General features: G+C 36.8%; 1 long non-coding RNA gene across 1 annotated transcript; it reads right to left on the reverse strand.

Moving 5' to 3' along the window:
* Nucleotides 1-1,786: 1,786 nt before the first annotated feature.
* LOC141392773 (uncharacterized) lies at nucleotides 1,787-8,507 on the reverse strand. The gene is made up of 3 exons (XR_012409868.1): nucleotides 8,450-8,507; nucleotides 1,942-2,134; nucleotides 1,787-1,878 (listed from the first exon to the last, which is right to left on the reverse strand). It is a non-coding gene; the product is annotated as an uncharacterized lncRNA (long non-coding RNA).
* Nucleotides 8,508-9,251: the final 744 nt, after the last annotated feature.

A 9,251-nucleotide genomic window follows, 5' to 3' on the forward strand; every position in this document is an offset into this window, starting at 1 on the left:
CCTCATCTAAACATTGGTTAAGATCGAATTTTCAAAACAAATCGAGGCTGTATCTCTGAAACCAATACAAATCGTGTTTTGACATCTGCAGCAGATAAGAGCAAGAAGGAAATATTTGGAAGAATAGTGAACTCTAAAAACGGCATTTATTGCCTCAAATTTTATAATATATCTAAAAATTCTATAATTTGTGTATATTTCGCGGCGAATGTCCCAAAATGTTAAATTCTTCTTAATTTTAGTGTTTGGGAAAATATTCTCTGGAATGTAATACACAACTCTCCAGAACATTATATTTTTGTAAAATGCCTCTATCGCCTCGTTTATACCAAATTTTTCAACAACAATTTGGTAAATATTTCGATAATTCATTAAAATCCCCAACATGAGAATAAACAGCCTGTGTGAATATTGTTTGAAATAAGTTTGGTAAAAGGTATGTTATGAAATACCCCTTAAACAACGTGAAATAACCATTTTAGAGTTTCAGAATGTTCTGAAGAATTTATGGTCACTATATTAGGAAAATTGTTAGAATGGTTATTTGTTTCAACTCGCAACAGTTTAGTTGTTACTGGCCAGAATTTCAGAAATTATGTAAACTTTTCTATATTTTAACGGGTTTGAGCTCTAGATGCAGCTTTTCCTAGTTCATCTGTTTGACACATAAATTCTACTTCTTTAGGGCTACAATATTGCTGAAGACAGGAAAGTTAAATTCTTATTAGTTTCGGAGATAAAGGTCCGATCACTGAAAAAACTCATTTTAGGTCAGTTTAGATGAGGCCATAAAATCTAAACCCGATCTAAGAACACAAAACCCAATTAAGGTTTTTGTAGTCTCAATATGTACTTTCAGAAAATGCCCATTAGAAGTTGTTTGCATTTCCAGTGTTATTTTACATCATTTAATCACACTACTATCAAATCACCTTACTAAAACCAGGTACGTAAACTCAGATTTCCATAAAAAGTGAGTTATCGCGAGTGTTAGTATTTTTCCTTTTGTTTACCGTTTGAGAATTAATATAAAATTCATCTTGGTCGACTATTATCACTACTTCGTGTGTAAATTAGTTCGTTGCTCCATTTAAAACATCTTAGTTTGTTGCTAAAACTTGCAAATACTTTGCCGTTGTACTGATCACCCTACGTCGAGTTGATCATACAAAGCATTCGGTGTTGTTACTTAGTAAAATTCGAATTGTGGCTCTTCTCATTCTAACTGAGAACTTTGCGATTATATTTTGTAATATTTGCCGTCTTGTTAAATTATTGCACGCACTGAGCTAGCTCTCATTACACTTATCTGTCTGAGTGCTGATCATTTGTAATTTATTTGTTGTTGTTATTCCCCAAGGTTCTTTTCTAACGAAGACCTTTTCTTGAAAATTTGCATTGGCAATGTCGTTTGGTTTTAGTTTGTTGGTACGATCCTCTCCATCCAAAAAATATTTACATCTAACTACTTTGGATCGATTTATAGTCGGTTTAAAAAATGTAACTATTAACCAGTTAAATTAAAGTAGTTTATATCTAGTATTTTTTAAATTCATTTTTAATGGGTATACTTTGGAGTAATTTTTTACTTACTTAAATAGAATAATTTCCATGAAAATTCTGTTTTTGAGATTTCATTAAATTATTTAATCGTTTATTTATGTAAAGTCAAATAAATATTTCAATTACAAAAACAAAAAAAAGTAAAATTATATTAAGTAAAAATTATTTTTATATTCTTATTTAATAATATTATCATTAGAGAAGGAGAGATGAAATCATTGAGATCGATTATTTATATTATATAATGTCTTTTGACAAAACTTCGGAAATCATCTTATGAAGTTGTCCTTTTAGTAAAGTCTTCAACTCATTAACCTGTTGAAAATAGAATTAAACATTGAAAGAAAATTAACAGAAAAGAAAGAATAAAAAACTTACAAATGTTAAACGATTGTCATCGTTTATCTCATCATTAAGGGTGCTCAAATCTGAGGTAGTTTGTATCAGAATAGATTTCGCTTGTTTTTATCTTGTTTAGCTAGTCTTTGGGTGACTACCTTTTGAGTGGCTAATGCTGACATGATCGCTTCATTGTTCAATCGCATTGTTGTCTTTAATTCATTTTTGCTTTCTGAAATATTAGTAAGTTACAAAAATACACTGTATGAATTTTCTTCTCTATCTCATTTAATTATTTGATTTTAATTTATTGATTTCATCGTCTTCACGATGTTACTACAGGAAGGCCAATTTGGCATATTAATACTTTCTTGTTCATTTAGTTGGCACAAATCTGAAAAAATTAACCAAAAGTTAGGATCATTAAAAAAGATTGGACCTAAAAATAATGTATTACTTAGTTAAAGAATTCATGTTAATGCGTTTTATTGGATTAGTCGAGGAGTCCATTTGAAGATTTCTATTTATATTTGATAATCCTTTTTGGGATTGGGCGTTGTATAAATTGGGTGAAATATGTACTTTTCTAATTAAAGAAACAAATATCGTAATTAAGTTAGTTTTTACTATAGTAATTACTATGTTTTATTGATGTTATGTACGTCCATGCAATAGAGTGAGCAAAACTAATTTGTCTCCTTTTGGCAAACCTACAAGCTTACACTCGATGCCTTCAATTAAAAAAAAATCCTCTTGATCTACACAACTGACATCAACCAAGCACGTTCCTAATATTTTAAACGAATCCAGTGGCTACTGAAAGAAACTTTCTAGGTACCTTAACTTTTGCCATTTATAACTTCTGTGTTAACAAAGCCTGTTATCAAAATAGGAGTATATGGTTTAATTGCGCATAAATTATTAGGGGATTTACTGGAAAAAAAGACTAACAATAATATTGTTTTTTGTAACGATTTTTTTACCTACTTCAACCTTAATCATATTTTCAACTTGTTTCTGCGTATATACTTGTTCCAAAATTTTTGTAGGTTGCTTTACATACTTCTTAAGAATTTGTAAAAGGGTAGCCAGAAAAGCTTGAAAGAAGTCCAAATTTCTGCACACACTCGCTTAGATGTAAAAGACCATGAACGTTGTAGGATATACTGTTTTGCCCAAAAATGGTAGCAAAATTCTCAACAAACAATTCGAGCATTCTGAGTGTCCCGTTGGCAAGTTCTTAGACACGAAAGAAATCTGGACACGCACTGGAGCAACAAAAATTCATAAAATACGTCATTGTGTACTCGATCTTTCAGAACCACTATCCCAGTGTATAATAGAAACTGTCTAAATTCAGTTGCCTTCCATTGAATTATTTCGTCAAATGTTCTAGGATGACGGGCAAATTCTTTAGGAATAAATTTCGCAAGATTGTTGAGATCTACTGATATTTCATTTTTATACCCTCCTCCATAGTATGGAGGGTATATTAAATTTGTCATTCCGTTTGTAACACATCTAACTAATCATTTGCGACCCTATAAAGTAAATATATTCTTGATCAGGATAAAATTCTAAGACGATCTAGCCATGTCCGTCTGTTGTAATCACTCTAGCGTCCGCAATAATTGAGATAGAGTGCTGAAATTTTGCACCCGAGGTATTTTTTCCATAGGCAGGTCAAGTTCGAAGATGGGCAATATCGGCCCCTCTTTGGTATAGCCCCCATATAACGGTACCTCCGTATTTGAGGTATTTTGACTTTCTTCGCCACAATTGCAGACCGAATTAGCTTTAGTTTGGCACTTAGGGTTCCTTGTGATCAATAAACTTATATCCCAAAGGATATGGGCATAGGTCTATGTTTTGGTATAGTCCCCATATGACGGTACCTCCCGATTTTCGGTATTTTGAGAATTTTAGCCACAATTTTTAACCGAACTATCTGCAATTTGACATTTGAGGTTCTCAGTGGTCATGAAACATATCCACGAAACCTCGTCAACATAGGTCCATGTTTTGGTATAGCCCCCATATATCGTTACCTCCGATTTTCGGTATTTTGAGAATTGTAGCTACAATTTTTAAACGAAGTAGCTGTAATTTGCCATTTGAGGTTCTCAGTGGTCATGAAATATCTCCACCAAACATCGTCAACATAGGTCCCTGTTTTGGTATAGCCCCCATATAAAACGGTACCTCCCGATTGTCGGTATTTTGAGAATTTCAGCTACAGTTTTTAACCGAACTAGCTGTAGTTTTTCTACAGTTTTTTTTTTTTTTAACCGAACTAGCTGTAATTTGCCCGTTCACCCATAAGAACGTTAAAAACTTGGGTTTGGGCGTCGGGTTAGTAACCCTCCCCTAGAAAAACCAGCCTACTATGAAAAACGAAAGAAAAGAAAAACAAACCCCTCTAAAGTTGACGAACCCCGCAAACGTTTTAAGGACCATGATCTGCGAATCTGCACATGGAATGTTCGCACTCTTTATAGAGAAGGTGCAGTCTTCGCATTGGCAGACGTACTTGGAAAGTACAAAGCCGATATTACTGCCATACAGGAAATACGATGGACTGGGAAAGATGTCACAACAACACCTAAAGGTGACGCACTGTATTATAGCTGCCATGACACAAAGCATGAGTTTGGCTGCGGTTTTGTAGTTGGTCGGAGGTTAAAACATCTGGTCTCCAGCTTCACCCCAGTAAATGAAAGACTTGCTACAATTCGATTTAAAGCAAAATTCTTTAACATCAGCTTTATCTGCGCTCATGCCCCAACCGAAGACAAGGACGAACAGACCAAAGATATATTCTACGAGAGCTTAGAAGAAACATATGACCGTTGTCCTGCCCATGACATTAAAATTGTTCTAGGCGATTTTAATGCCAAAATTGGAAAGGAGAATATCTTTGGACAAACAGTTGGGAAATTCAGTCTACATAGTGAAACATCAGACAATGGAATGAGGCTGATAGACTTCGCAGCGGCGAAAAACATGGTAGTTAGCAGTACCAGATTTAAGCATCTCGATATTCATAAGGGCACTTGGCTGTCTCCAGACCAAAGAACAATAAATCAAATTGATCACGTTGTGATAGATGGAAGACATTCATCGAGCGTGTTGGATGTACGATCGTTCCGAGGAGCAAACATAGATTCGGACCATTACCTCGTTGCAGCAAAGGTACGTACCCGTCTAAACGTTGCAAATAAAGCACGGACAGACACAACACGAAAGTTGGACATCGCCAAGCTGCAAACACAACAGATAGCCACAGCATATTCCACTCAACTGACCCAATTGCTTAATGATAGCGCTTCTCGTCCCGATAACATATCAGCACAATGGCAAAATATTGCCCACTCCATGCAAACAGCCGCAAAATCAGTACTTGGATACCAGAGACCTCCACCAAAGAATCCGTGGTATGACCAGGAGTGCCGTGCTGCTACCGAAGAAAAAAATGCGGCATATAGGGCTACTTTACAATCAGTAGCAACGCGTAGCGCACGAGAGAGGTATCGGGAGAAAAGGAGAGAGGAGAAACGTCTTTTCCGCAGGAAAAAGAGAGAAATGGAAAAGAGGGAGTGTGAACAAATGGAGATGTACAGGAGACAGAACGAAGTCCGAAAATTCTACCAAAGAGTGAAGCATCAAACTGATGGCTTTGGTACAGGAATATCCTCCTGTAGAGATCAACAAGGTAATTTGGTAACTGATACAGATAGTGTGCTCAGGATATGGAAAGAACATTTTTCCAAACTGTTGGTATCCGATAGCAGTGAAGACGGCGAAGATACCACAGATCCAATCCCAGATGATGGTATTGAATGTATACCGCCCAGCCAAGATGAGGTAAGGACAGCAATAAACCGGCTGAAGAATAATAAGGTAGCAGGAGCAGATGGCCTTCCAGCCGAGCTGTTCAAAACCGGAGGCGACACGCTGATAAGGTGTATGCATCAGCTAGTTAGCACCATCTGGCAGGAAGAACGCGTACCCGACGATTGGAACGTGAGCATCCTATGTCCAGTCCACAAGAAGGGTGATAAGACTGTGTGCTCCAATTATAGGGGCATAAGTCTGCTCCCTATTGCATATAAGATAGTATCTGGCATATTGTGTGAGAGACTAAAGCCTATGGTCAATGAAATTATTGGACCCTATCAGTGCGGCTTTAGACCTGGCAAATCCACCATTGACCAGATATTTACCTTGAGACAAATCCTGGAAAAGACCCAAGAAATGCAGATCGACACCTTCCATCTTTTCGTCGATTATAAAGCAGCATTCGACAGCCCTATACGTTCAAAGGTGTTCCAAGCCATGTCTGATTTTGGTATTCCTGCAAAGCTCATTCGACTTTGTAGAATGACACTAACTGAGACGAGATCCTCAGTTAAAATTGGAAAGAACCTCTCCGAAGAGTTTACTACCAAAAGAGGTTTCAGACAAGGAGACGGCCTGTCGTGTGATCTATTCAACATCCTGCTGGAAAAGGTCATACGAGACGCGAAGGTCAAAAGAAATGGAACGATATACACGAACAGCCACATGTTACTGGCTTATGCCGACGACATTGACATCATGGGTCGATCGGTAAAGGAAGTAACTGACACCTTTGCAAAAGTCGAAAGAGAATCTGCTAAAGTTGGTCTGGCAGTAAACGGCGTAAAAACCAAGTTGATGGTATCGACGCGTAATATGTCCATAAACACCGCACCATCTGTGAATGTTGGTACCTATAATTTTGAGGTAGTAAAGGACTTCGTCTACCTCGGCACCGCCATAAACACAACAAATAACATCAGTTGTGAAATACGAAGAAGAATAGTGTTGGCTAACAGATGCTACTTTGGGCTGAGTAAGCAGTTTAGGAATAAAGCCACCTCTCGTCAAACAAAAATAACACTGTACAAAACACTGATACTACCCGTGCTAATGTATGGTTCCGAAGCATGGGTACTTGCTCAAGCAGATAAGGCAGTGCTTTGTGTGTTTGAGAGAAAAATTCTTCGAAAGATCTACGGGCCAATCTGTGTTGACGGCGAATATCGGCGTCGTATGAACATCGAGCTGTATCAACTATACAATGACATCAATATAGTTGAACGAATCGAGATACAACGATTGCGATGGCTAGGCCATGTTATAAGAATGAGTGATGATGAACCCGCTAAAAAGGCGTATAAATACGGGCCGCATGGAGGTTCTCGCAGATCTGGAAGGCCAAAGCTTCGTTGGAGCGAACAAGTGAAACGAGATATCACAAAGCTACATATCCCAGATTGGGAAAATACAGCAGCAAACAGAGAGGATTGGAGATTTTTTCTTAGTTCGGCTTATGGAACAAATGTTCTGTAAAAGGCCAGCTAAGTAAGTAAGTAAGCTGTAATTTGCCATTTGAGATTCTTAGTGATCATGAAACATCTCCACCAAACATCGTCAACATAGGTCCATGTTTTGGTATAGCCCCCATATAACGGCACCTCCCGATTTTCGGTATTTTGAGAATTTTAGCTACAGTTTTTAACCGAAATAGCTGTAATGATCGGTATTTTGAGAATTTTAGCTACAATTTTGTCTATTCAAAAATAATCGTTAATATAGGTCCATGTTTTGGCATATCCCCCCATATAACTGTACCTCCCGATTTGCGGAAATTTTCAGTGGCCACGAAATTTCTTTACTAAAACTCGTCAACATTGGTCCATTTTTGAGGGTCTGCATTGTTTTGATGAAACTACCTACTACAATTTGACTCTTGAAGTTACCAGCAGCTATAAAACTTTTCCTCCAAAAAATTTAAAGATAGGTTGACTCTTTGATATAGCCCCGTATGTGGTACCTTTCACCTAGCTGAACACATTTTTTTTATTAAGTTAGACAACACTGTGCAACAAAATGGAGGTGAAAGTCTGGGTCACGGAAAATTCCTCTTGGGAAAGAAAGGCCTTGGTGAGTATATTATGAACCCCGAAGGACAGATCCGCCGTGAGTCGAACTTCCGCGTTATGGCGTGATGAAATTTTTGTTAGAGACCCTGTGGGCCATCAGGAATTAGCGTTATATCTTTTTTCACTGTTGCTTAAATGCTCTACAAAAACAACAAACAAAGATATAATGCTAATTCATGATGGCTTACAGGGTCTCTTGCAAAAACTTCATCACGCCATAACGCGGAAGTTCGACTCACGGCGGGTTCAGGTTTTTTAAATATACACACACCAAGGGCTTTCATCTCCAAAAGGAGTTATTTCTGCCCCAACATTTGTGTTCACAAGGTAATTTAAGCAATAGTGGGAGGCAGTAGGAGTCTATCCATTGTCGAAAAGTTGTTACACCTAAAATTGTAAAAGGATCCTAATTATTCCATTTTAATTAAGACTATCATATGGGGGAGGGTATAAAAAGTTCGGCCCGGCCGAACATAACGACTTTTTACTTGTTAATAGTTCAAAACACTCCTCCCTTTGGAATTTCATTAATTCTCGTAAATGTGATTTGCTTGGAAGCATTTTCTATATTTTTATATTACCACATTATATTTCACTTTATTTTATTGCTTTCTGCTACACTTTGTTTGAAACTTTCACGTCTTAATCTATTGAAAACTAACAACGACTGACTCTTTGTTTAAACAAAAATAATTATTTTTCTCACTCAACAATGTGATTTGTTTTGTTATGTATGGAATGCAATTCTAACGGTTCCTTGTTTTGGTGGATTGAGAGATGATACAACTTACATGTGTTTTGTTTTTTGTAATTTTGTGAAGCAAAACCTGTTTTGGTGGTTGATCTTCTTTTGGTGGAGTGGGAGATAAAAAATTTACGTGTGTTTTGTTTTTCGCAATTTTGAAGCAAAAATTTGTTTTGGTGTTTGAAGTGGTTGATCTATAGATGACTTTTCAACCAATTTGTAGTTAGTTGTGAAATAATGCATTTATAACTAACTATTTTTTCAACAGGTTAAGAAAAGTCCCGCAGGGTAATTTGCGAAATTACATCGTAATTCTACCAACAAGTTTCCCGCCTTTTAGTTACGCGTCGGTTAGTAACGTTGTACAAATTCTGCTGATCCTCAGCACTCACTTGCTCGTTTGCAACGTCTGTTGTTCAGTGGGAGCTTCGCTGTTCACACATATCCATTTCTCTGCTACCGTTAATTCTATTGGTTATTCCTCTTTTTGCTATATTCGTTGATGGGTCAGCACAGTGGGATAAAACAGCACATTGTAAATTTTTAATAATTAATTCTAAAAATTATCGAAAAATTTTTGAAATATAATTAATTGGTAGTAGGGTTTTTGGAATTTTTGGACAAATTCACCCTACATT

The sequence above is a fragment of the Musca autumnalis genome, unplaced genomic scaffold (genome assembly GCF_047663935.1).
Source record: "Musca autumnalis isolate F117 unplaced genomic scaffold, ASM4766393v1 scaffold_2, whole genome shotgun sequence".
Taxonomy (NCBI): Eukaryota; Metazoa; Arthropoda; class Insecta; order Diptera; family Muscidae; genus Musca; species Musca autumnalis.